The sequence below is a fragment of the Rhinopithecus roxellana genome, chromosome 3 (genome assembly GCF_007565055.1).
Source record: "Rhinopithecus roxellana isolate Shanxi Qingling chromosome 3, ASM756505v1, whole genome shotgun sequence".
NCBI classification, from domain to species: Eukaryota; Metazoa; Chordata; class Mammalia; order Primates; family Cercopithecidae; genus Rhinopithecus; species Rhinopithecus roxellana.
Genome location: NC_044551.1, coordinates 6,830,808 through 6,840,989, shown reverse-complemented (window position 1 = coordinate 6,840,989; position 10,182 = coordinate 6,830,808). Strand labels below are relative to the sequence as shown.

Below are 10,182 nucleotides of genomic sequence, written 5' to 3'. Positions count from 1 at the left end.
TGAGGTAATGGTTTTTAATTCTGTGTATACACTTCACAGTACATTGAGACTTCTTATATAATTTTAAAAACTGCTGCATGCTGATGTCCATTGATGTCTTAGAATATAATTTTACAACTTTGAATGATACAAAGGCTTAGAGTCACTATTTTTTTGCCTATTGCCTAGCGGAGGCTTGATTAGGAATGTGATGTTAATCTGTCTAACGGAGCCGGAACTATCTGTAGAGCGTTAAGCTTTTAATCCAAAAATGTTTACTGAGCACCAATTATGCACAAGTAATTAGGAGAAAGCTTAGCCCTGTCTCTGAAAGGTACTAATAGATAAACAACATCATTCTTCCATTTAGGCCACAATTCTGTTCAGAAATTAAAGAGCAAAGGTTGTGAATGTCGCTTTTTCTTTCTTTTCTAAAAATCAATAGGTCATTACACTGACCCAAAACACAAAATGAATTCACTCTGTGAGTTTGCCATTCACAGGACAGGACTTACATTTACATGCCCATTTAAACATGCCCTGCTACAGTCATTTCTGAACATGGAAGAAGCGCTTCCTTAGACATTCCGAAAAAATATTAACTCTAAAGGTTACAGAGTAAACAATTTTAAGTGTTCAAATAGTACTTTCAAAAAATGATACATTATTTCAATTTCTCTTTCAGGTAATAACATTGAGATATTGAGGTTCACCGGGAAAAATATTTTTGTTGGCATTTGGCACCTGGAATGCTTATAACATCACATCTTTCGTGGTATTACACCCTGTCTCATTGTCTATACGGATAGTGATGCACTTTGGTTAAGAATCTTAATAACAATCATCCTTTATATTTGTACAGTCTTTTTCAGTTCCAGTGCAGTTTAGATTTACTATCATATTAAATTCTTGCAATGACCCCGTGAGATGACTGTAGGATTATTATTCTCATTGTGCCATTGGGAAAACTGAAGCTCACAGAGTTCAAAGGTTATGAAGCATGGACTGGAAGCTGCCTGTCTGGGTTCAAATTCTGGCTCCACAGCTTGCCAAATATGTATGATTTGAAGCAAGTTACTTAACTTCTTTTGTATCAGTTTCCTCATCAGAAAATGAGGGTAATAACAGCACCTGCCTTACTGGATTGTTACGACAACTTAGGTTAATATATGTTAAATACTCACAGCAGTACCTGGCATATGGTAAATGCTACATGCATTTCAGAAATTGAGCCCAGATTTCTGACTGCATGTCTAGTGTTCCTTTCATTACAATAGTGTTTCAATTATGTCTTGCTACACCACTTCATGTGGTGGTTGACAGGGTACTGAACTAGAGGAAAAAGTACTGCTACAGAAGCATGTTCTGATGTTGTACCTTCTATATTTTCCTGAATTAAAAACAATTAGGTAGTAATACTGTTCATGTAAACAATTTATTTAGTCATCCTTCATATGTGCCAGGCTGGGTATCAAGTAAACAATGCGTGCTTTACATGTATTATTGTATTCAATCCTCAAAGCAGACCTGTTTATCTCCACCTACAAATAAGGAACTGGAGTCACCAAGAGGTTAAGTTGGGCAGCGAGTCATAGCCTAGTGATAGGCATCAAAAGGGAGTTTCATGTCTGACTTAATATTGGTATCTGTGGAATGAAACAGGAATGTGCTTAATCATATCAAGCGATCTGATACTCAAACCTTTGTCTTCACCAGGGGTCACTGTCCTGGCAGTTACAGCATATTGCAAAACCGAAATCAAAGCTAAAGGCCTTAGGAATTTTTAATCTAAGCAAATGCTGATTGTGTTTTAGTGGTGGATATCCAGTATAGTTTCCAACAATTGAAAATTGAAAGTAAAGGGAAAGTAAGCTAACAGACTCCTTAAAGTATCCACAGTCTTGGATAAAGCTTTTTTCTTCCAAATCTACAATTATTCCTTTAAGGATTCAATTTAATTTATTACTTAAATTATTTTTAACATATATTATTTTAAAACTAAATTATATACACATTTTTCCCTAATGTAAAGTTAAAACAAATCACTTTGTAATAATAACTGTGTAGAATTATATGAAAACATCATGTCCATATTTTCAGTGCCTTAAGACACTTGGAGTCTTTGGAGAGTCTCATGTTCTCATTCTCGTTTTATTGGATTAGATGTGCATGGCTTGGTGGCCTCAGAGGACAAGATAGGAGTAGCCCCAAAACATAATCATCAGAAAAAAAGAAAGTGGGAATTATTCTTTTAAGCAATTTAATCCAAAATACAGGTTCCATGTTGTTCTGGCTTCAGAGTGAAATTTTTGTTCTCATCTAATTTTAAAGCTATACAACAACAGGAATGCTGTTAAGAAAACTCTAAGCAGGAACCAAACCCTACTGACAATCTAGAACCTGTTTTTATAGATGTTTACCCCTAAAATAATGAAGTATAAAATATAAACTGACAAAATGGAATGTCCCGTCAAATAATATGATGTGAGTTTTCATACATTTTATATCTCCTTACATGTCAAAAGGAGAAATATTTTGTCAACATACAAATTCTGAGTGGTCTAGAAGGCAAGCCTATTCACAATAATCCTCCTGGGAAAATAAGAAAGGAAGAGTAAGTACTAACTTTAGTATAAATTAGTTTTTGTGACGCCGTGGAACGTCCAACTTATGGTCTGATGGGGTAGAGCACTCTGTCTCTGTGGCATTGCAAGAACTGCTTTTCCTTCCATTTCTGTTTCAAATCACGTTCTGGCTCAGCAGGGGCTAACAAGATGGAGGGAGCAGAATCTCTGTCTCTCCCTCTGAGACATTCTGATAAAGTCCTACTCCTGTCAGTTGGAGATCAGGTGTGGAGTTTCTGTTGGGTAATAATTTCCAATTGTATTTATCTAGAGTTTAATAGCTATTGTTTTAAAGAAATAAAAATCACTGGTATATTTTAAAGCATTTTTAATTAGTAGCCATGTTATTATTTTCAATAGCTGATAAACCATTAGACTTTAAACATTAAACATCAAATCATTAAGAAATTCAATTGAAGTAATCAGAACTAATATTGATGAAGAGGAGTATGACTAGGATGGCATTCATCTTTCCCCCAATATCACACTGGGTAAATATGATAAGAGATGGATAAGGCCACACACAAACATTAACTTAGTCACTGTATCAACATGCCATTTAAAGTGATTTTTAAGCTGACCATCACCTAATTTGGGTAACTACATTTCTAGGTTCTACCTGGACCCCTCTGATGTGTGTGCCAAGATAGACAACATTTTCATAAGCACATTATAGACTCAAACAAATAGACGTGACAAAATGTGGAGAAGGACATTGTAAATTATTCTACATGGGACAGCTTCATATCTAAATAATCGTTTTCCTCCTTCTTAGTATTTGTTGCTAATCATGAGAATAATTTTCCAATTCACCTACTGTGTCTTCTCACAATTACTGTTCCACGCATTTTTCAGATATTTTAAGATGTTATCAAAACCATGGAGAAAATCATACAAATGGGGTAATACACCTGAAAACAGGTACTTCCCTTTCCCCAATCATACATTTGATCTCTTCTTTCCTGGCTGCTTGCAGATTGAGTTCATAGAAACATATGGTGATAAAGGAAGAAGGCTGATTTTTAAAGAAACGATTAGAACCCTTCCCACGCTTGGATGTCATCCTCCTCAAAGTAGATTAATGTTCTCTACTCCATTTCTGTTTTCTTCTCTCTGGTTTTACTGTATTTTTTCTTTTATTGAATTGGCAAAATCTGCAAAATTAAAAACTTGTCCTTTAAGGGTAAACATACACAGAGAGGCTTTTTCATCTGCTTAAGTTCTAAGTCAGCAGAATTCAATTTCCCTGGGCAAAACAGTTCCCTGACTATATCTTGTTAATTAATAAAGTGTTCCTTCCCTAAATTTGTTTTCATTCTTTTATCTCCTTTGGGTTTCTCTCAGGAAGAAGTACCCAATCAGTCTCAGGATCAGTGGCTGGGGGTGTCGTGGCCTTGCACCTAATACTCTTTCCATATTTGTTGAACCCTCGTTTTGACAGGACGTTGGCTACCCAGTTCTCCTTTTGCATCTCTTTTCTCTCTTGTCCTAGGTCCACATCCTCCAACCACAATGACCCCCATCAGTTTCAAAGGTACCATGATCCTTTACCTTTCTGACATTATGATTTCCTCTGTTAAGTAAGTTTTTTTCTTTTGTAGCATATTTTTCCAATTTAAAATTGTATATTTACTTTGTGATTATTTGCTTAATGTTCATTTCCCTCACCAGACTGAGCTCCATGAGGTGCGGGCTTGATCTATATCATAAATGTTTGTAATACCGTGCTTTGCATAGCCAGGCACAGAATAGGCTCTTAGTATCCTGGGAATGAATACAAGCATGTCCAGAATTCTTTACCAATCATAACAAAGTGCCAATATCACACAATTTGCATTTACATAAAACAATCAGATTGTTTTCTTCTTCTATTGGTAATATTTCAGAATGGGAGTCTCTGATTAAATTTCAGGAGATTTCCCTAGGTTTATCAGCGAGCTCTGCCAAAATTGTCACAACAACTACATTTGTAATTTATAATTCTCATCGGAAGCACACAGACAAGAAAAAGAGCCTGAAACAGAGAATATAGTTAGTTTATGTTGTATCTATGCATTCTATTTCAGAGAGTAATGTTTTCCCTGCCTTAGAATCTGAAGGTTCATTCATTTATCCAATAAATAATTATTGAGTGACTTTTATATGCCCAACATTGCCCAAGGCCCTGAAGATTAGGCAGTGAACCAGGCATGGCCAAAAGTCTTCTATTGCACAACTAAATACAAGTCATTCCCCAAGCTATCCTCTCCACCCTCACCCACCAGCACAGGCAATCAGTCCATTTATCTCATCATTCACTCTGGATCTTTCAATGAAGTGGAAGAGAAGAAACACTGCTTATGAAAAAAGTAAAGAATTTTGAAATTTTGAGAGATATATGGAATATAGAAAAATATAGATATCACCAGGAATTGGGGTTGGAAATAACAGGCTAGTAGATTTTTTAAAAAAAAATCCTTAGATGTTAAAATGACAACAAACATATCTTGGAATAGTGGTTCTTAAGTAGGGATTACTGTTTGGGATATATCATAATCACCCGGACTGTTCTCTTCACCCCCCTCCTCCCCCAAATGCAGCCCCACGTGGTCACACACAGACTCCACTTTAGAGTGTATTGCCCTACACAATAATGTATTTTGGGTGACAACCTCTTCACTTACTAAACAAATGATCAGAACTTCTATCTCCACTATTATGCTGAGAATAAATTATGAAGCTGTTGATTCTTAATCACATATCTACCTTACTTTATCACTTTTTGCAATTCTAGATTGTGTGGCCATTATCCTGTGGGGAGAGATGAGAACATGTTTCATACACGATGCAGTCAGTTAATGAGTCTTTTTTATAAACCTCTTTGTCATATTTAAAGAGGAGAATGCTCAAGAAGTAAATGTTTTTCCAGTTACGTGAACAGAGCAGTTAATTCATTTCACTTTCTTTCCAAGGTGAAATTAGTGAACCATCATCTCTTTTTCACCAGGAATTTACCTTGGTTATTGTTTTCACCTTTATTTTTGGCTTCTTAATAGTGTGATCTGTTACCATGAATTTGAATATATCAAAACATTGGTTAAAATAAAAGAAGAAAATATTCTGACTAAATTGACTGATCTTACTCTCATTAAACTCTAGTGAGGGAAGAAACTCTCATGAGTTTTTGGTTGGTGTTATCTTTACTGAATACATTGGCCCTCTAAGTTGGCAGCACTAATTAGACACAATAAAACAGGTGTTTTCTATTAACCAAACAACAAGTAATTAAAATTTTTGTATGGTAGATTAAAAGTGTGACAACATGTTAAGAAGATTAAAAAACTCAAATAAAATTGAAATAAACCAGTGGAACTATGGCTCATTTTTTATAGAAATCTTATAGTTTGTTCTATTTTACCCATTGGTCATCTGCAAAATTAATATCATAAGATTAATTTCCATATTAACTAAAATAATAGGTCTTATGCTCTGTAAGATGAATCTTAATATGCATAAAATCTCAAAATTTTTAGTGATATTTGACAATTTAAAATATATTAACTACCAAGTTAAAAAGAAATTCAAGCTATTGAGATACTGAATATGCTTATCAAAATACCCATGCTGCTTAGCTCTGCCTCCCACATATTCTGCTACTCCTCTAGGGAGTGGCCCAATCACTTTCATATCACCACCAATTTTCTACATAAATCCTATTAAGAATCTAAAATTTCGGGAGCGGTGGCTTATGCCTGTAATCCTAGCACTTTGGGAGGCGGAGGTGTGCAGATCACTTGAGGTCAGAAGTTTGAAACCAGCCTGGCCAACATGGTGAAACCCTGTCTCTACTAAAAAAGAACACACACACACAAACCTAAAATTATTATTTTTAAAATCACAACTTTCTTTTCTATTTCCTCCAATTCCTCGAAAAATTTGTTCATTGTCTACTGGGCCTGGTTATGTCATTCTCAGTTTTGCCTCTGCTCTCTGCCTGGAATGTTCCATAACTGCTTTTCAGGTAAGATACTTCTGGGTGGGAGAGCACTGAGCCATTTTCTTTGTGACTCTAAAATTCATAAAACTTCATTCGTCTTTAGAAGAGTAATGAATTCTGCCTGAGTGAGAGTGCTCCTTAACTCAGTAACTTCAACTAAAGGCTACATTTATTTTCTTCTATATAGGTTTTGTTTGTCAAAGTATATTTGTTCAGACAATTAAACATCTTTTTATTTACTCTAATTAAGTACATTGTTGTTATTTATTCCATTTCCAGGAATTTAAAAAATATTTTAGTGATTAAGCACTCCTATTGAAAATAGTTAAAGAATATTTTAGATAAATGTGGGCACAGGCACAATTTATTTTCTAAGATCTTTAGGAAGCAAGGACTAATAGCCGGATACTAGCAAATGTCATTCCTGTCACTGAGGCTTCAGAGCAAAAGTCACACCTACTTTTGCTTTTTAACATACTGTACTTAAATTCCATCTTGCTATTAGAATAGGCAGGTCAATGGTCCTGCTGTAACAGCCAGAAAAAGCTGGGTACATTATAAATAGAGTATTCTGAAAGTAATTGAATGATGTGGAAGCAGTGAAGACTAAATGAACTAAAATTCCAGAGAGAGGAGAACCTTTTTAAGGAAAGCTGATCATCGAGTGTCTCCCAGAAGGTTTTGTCTATTTTGTCCTTAGGCTAATGATCAGATATGGCCCAGCCAGAGAACCTCTGCTGTGGGGATAGAAAAGAAAAACCAGTAAAGCTTTTAGTGCTGGGCTAGCGTGAAGCAATGGAAGCTCTAGAGCGCTTCCAGTTTTCTCCATGGGACATTTGCTGAATCCTGAGGTTGCGCGAAAAGATGGGAGGCCAGGACACAAACTTCTGAAAAACAGAATACAACTCCCAAAGTCGGTAGTGCTTAGAAAATATATGGTCAGTCTTCTCTTCAAGACATTTAACAAATATTTAAAGCCATGTGGTGCAGGAGCTAAGCAAAATAATCTCTGAAGGGCATGAACAAAGTTTCTATAGCCTTTCAGGACTGAGGAGACAAAGACCCATCAGACTTTCACATAGAAGTTCAGGAGGGCCATGCCCTAAGAACAGGGTAGATTGGAAGTTGGCTGAGTCTTAATAAAACTACAGCTCAACTGGAATCACACTCAGTCTCTGATAGAATTGAGGAATTAATCCTTTCTCCTCCTCACCTTAAATGACTCTCAGAATGAAGAGAGGATCTTTTCAAGTGGAAGATAAGATTATCTAGGGCCACTGATATTTGTTTAAATACAACATGCAGAGAGAAAACTAAAATTATCGGATATTCCTAGAAGTAAAACCATACGAACGTTAATAAACAGGAAGCAAAAGACAGTAAAAGCAGATAGACAGATGATCTAGCTATTGGAGTTAGCAAACTAGGACTTTTTAAAACTGCTTAATATGTCCAAGGAGAAAGAAGAAAAGATAGATATAAGAAGGTAAAAGACAACTTCTCCAGAGTTCATCTCTGTTGGCTTGAGTCTTTAAATCTTCTGTTTTCTGGTATAGCCCTATTGGGTTTTGATAATATGCTAGGATTCACCTTCCATTTTAATTTCTTTCCATGGTCTTGGGCATGTGTGAGTTCAAACCTTTGTTAAACTAGAAATGTGATTCCCCATTGTGTCACGTTTTGTGACATGAGTATGCAATTAATCCTGTATACAATTGTGTGACAGATTTTTTCCTCTTAAAACAAAAGATTTTAAGCACTAATGTTACTGAGGTTGATAGTTAAGTCAGTGACATATGGGGAAGGTTGGGGAGGCTCTGACCCAGAGGAGTATTTTATCGCTGACATCTTTTTGATTTGCCAGTGTGCCATGGAAATAAAAAGTTGACAGCATTTCAGTGGGTTTATCATTGTTTTTACATTCTCTTCAGGCAATGCACACCTTATTGCCCACACCCATGTTGGATAGGGCCATCACCTCCTCCTGCTCTTTGATCAGCCTCCATATAGCCTCTTGAAATTGTTCATTTAGTCTTATAATTAGAAAAGTCTCCCAAGTCTCCAATTATTTCCACAAATAACTGGACTCCTTTAAAAAGATTCAACTTACAAGATTAGAAAACCTTTATGAAGCAAGAAATAAAATCTCTAAGATGTCAAGTTCTTAGGCAGGCTCGGGAAAGAAAGGGAGCCACCACTGATCTCTTTTTCCATGTGGAGAAACTTGAAGGGGAAAGGTCATTCACAGTTGGTGACACACTGTCAACTGAAGTTAGAGCCTAAATAGTTATAGTGTCCAGTTGATATATGTTTAAAGGACATCTTTTAACAAAGATGTTATCTCTCCAGGACATTCTTGAGCAAAGCACAATTATCAAAAAAACCAATTATCTAGCAACCTTTCATATCTAGAAAATAATCCAAAATATTAAAAATCTATGAGTAACCGAAATGAGAATCAGAAAATCTGTATATAAAGCTGTGTTGGTCTTTAGGACTGTTCACAAATCTTCTAGCCCTCTTACTTCCTAGAATGTGGTAGGACTTCAACACCCACCCTCTTTGAATTTGAGTGCAATCATGTGACTTGCTTTAGCCAGTGAATTGTGAGAGCTCTATGAATATATCAAGAAAAGATATGTGAAGACAGGGCTTTCATAAGTCTTGAGACTTCAATGACTACCATAAATGGAGTATCTCTGCTCCTGTTCATTGGACATATAGCATGAGTAAGAAATACCTTTGTTGTTTTAAGTCTTTGAAGATTGAGAGATATTAATTACTGCAGCATAACCTATCTTACACTAACTAAATAGTCTTCACAAAAGTGGCCATAAATGGTCACAGCCCGAGAAGAAATGTGAACTATAACTTCTTCCCATCAAAGAGAAGACTTTTAAGTTGCATTCATCTAGAAAGCTATTCTCCTACCCAAAACCAAAACTTTCAGGGTGCTCATAGAAACAGAGAATATCCAGGGCCACACAAGTTGAATGAAACCATTCCCTGGATAACGTCAGTTTGCAGTTGGAAGAAAGTACATTATAAGGTGGAGAGACCTTAAATTTTGGCATGCAGCAAATCTGGACATTTTCTAGATCTTAGAAATGCAAATAACAAAAACTACAAAATTATAATAATTCTCACCTTTAGACAATTGCAGGTTCAGCATCCCTGGTGGAAGCAACATGGGCCTGGTTAGAGGAAGTGGCTGTTGCAAAAGTAGAAGGGCAGACAAAGCCAAATCTGGATGAGAGGTGAAGAAGGAACTCCAGGGCAAGCCACAAATTACTTTAGCTTCAAATAAAATCAAAAGACAATTAAAGAATCATGCTACATTATATTTATAAATTATATAGGTTTCACGATTCAGTTGACTGTGTATTTTTCTCATTCCATAGTGTAGATTCAGACACTTCCAATTCTTTCACTATGTTTATAAAATCTCAGAAGTTTCTTCTAATCCCATGTAATATTATTGTTTAGTGAAGCTACCTTCATCAGTTGCCTTAGGTAGATCTAGACAATTTGTTGCAGCTTCTATATCAATTCTTGCTGCTTCGTCTTGCACTTTTATGCTATAGGGATGGGTTATTTCCTTTA

General features: G+C 35.8%; 1 pseudogene; it reads left to right on the top strand.

Annotated features, from left to right (window-relative positions):
• The window catches only part of LOC104665141, a 32,450-nt pseudogene extending 22,610 nt beyond the window's left edge, over positions 1-9,840 (top strand).
• Positions 9,841-10,182: the final 342 nt, after the last annotated feature.